We start from the raw sequence: 1,637 nt of genomic DNA on the forward strand, positions 1-1,637 counted from the left end.
GGCTATCCCTCTGTCCCTGTGTCCTTGTGCCCCGGGCTGCCGCAGACTCTCCCGCAGGATCCGTGCTGGCCCTGGCAGCGTCTCCTCCCGGCTCCGCCCGGCCTTTCCCCCACCCTCCGCTCCCGCTGTCCCTGTGTCCCCTTGGAACATCCTTGGAGCGGGATGTTCGGTGCCAGCAGGGCCCGGACCGATGTTTGGTAGCCGGTAAAACGTGGGTGCCACCGCCGGGTTCAGATGAACTTAGAAGCTGTCACCTGAAAAAAGTTTAAAAATACGGGGGAAAAAAACATCCCGCTGCTTGCTGGCGTCTGTTGTTGTTTAAATGGCTTTGGAAACCAGTAATTTCATTGACAGAGACACGGGGTCCCTGAGGTTTGCTGATGTTTGGATGCGGCAAGTTGACACATGCCAAGATCCCATTGACACATGCCAAGATCCCATTTGCAGTGCTTGCCAATTCCAAATTACAGCATTCATGGCTCAGCATTACAACAGCGACGCTTCTTCCTTTGGAGACTTTGGCTTTCTGCATCCAATACCTCAGAGATATATCTGCTGCCAGTCTGTGCTCTCTCTCTTCCCTTTCCCATCTCTGCAGTCCTGGATATCTGGGACAGCTTTTCTTTTCTTGTTTCTCATCACTTAGTGATTTTAAAAAAGTCCCACTGGAAATAATTTTCTCCTTTCTCTACCTTTAAATCATTTCTTCACAATACTCTTCCTATTTTTGAACTGTTTTAGTTATGTCTCTGGAGTGCTTTATAGTTATAGTTAGGAATCAAATGCAATTCAGAAAGTGGAACTTGGATCCATCCATGTTCAGGAAGCCTCTGGAGGGACATCTATGCTTTGTACTCATTTTCACCATTGACAACCTTTTCTGGAGCAGGTTTCTTTTCTTTGATCATCACTGTTTCAAATAAATTTTAGTCCTGTACCTTCCATTGGGTATTAATGTACTGTGCTTACTTCTGAGCAAAAATATTACGAAGACTTTGTTATACAGGCATGATGAAGGTAGCCCACAGTCAGAGCTAAGACAGAGCTGGAATTTAAGCACCTCTGGTTACATGGARGACTAATGATCTGCCATTTGAAGAGCCAGCTACAGCAGATAGGCTGAGAAGATTGGTGTGACTTGCCCACATCCTTTGTTGSCATCAAAATATATCAAGAAATCAACCTTATCTTTTGATTATTGAGTTCTCTCAAGCAAGCATTTCTGGTGGAATACTGCCCGTCTTCTCTTTKGACCTCTATTTTTAAATCTACATTTTGAAAACAACATTTTTGATAAGAAAAATTCATCAGCAAAAAAAAGTTGATCAAGTTGTAGAGGAAACATTGAGGAATTAGACATTTTTAGAGCTTCTTGTCATTAGGCAAAAAACTGGATATTTTGAAAGAATGCAAAGTGAGGAAATTGTGTCACTGATGCATTTCTCTTTTCTGTTCTGGTTCTTTTTTCATGTCTGTGAAAGATCTGTTTAGCAGTTAAAATTATCGTGAAGTGAAATCGTGGAAAGCTTATACATTATTGGTGAATTAAATTAAATTAAAATAATTTYGAGACATCAAATTGCACTGCAGAGTAATTTAAATGTTTACTTGATCTTCTCCTTTTACTTCTCTTTTGC

The sequence above is a fragment of the Malurus melanocephalus genome, unplaced genomic scaffold (assembly GCF_030028575.1).
Source record: "Malurus melanocephalus ecotype Western Australia unplaced genomic scaffold, MMel_1.1 scaffold_11, whole genome shotgun sequence".
Taxonomy (NCBI): Eukaryota; Metazoa; Chordata; class Aves; order Passeriformes; family Maluridae; genus Malurus; species Malurus melanocephalus.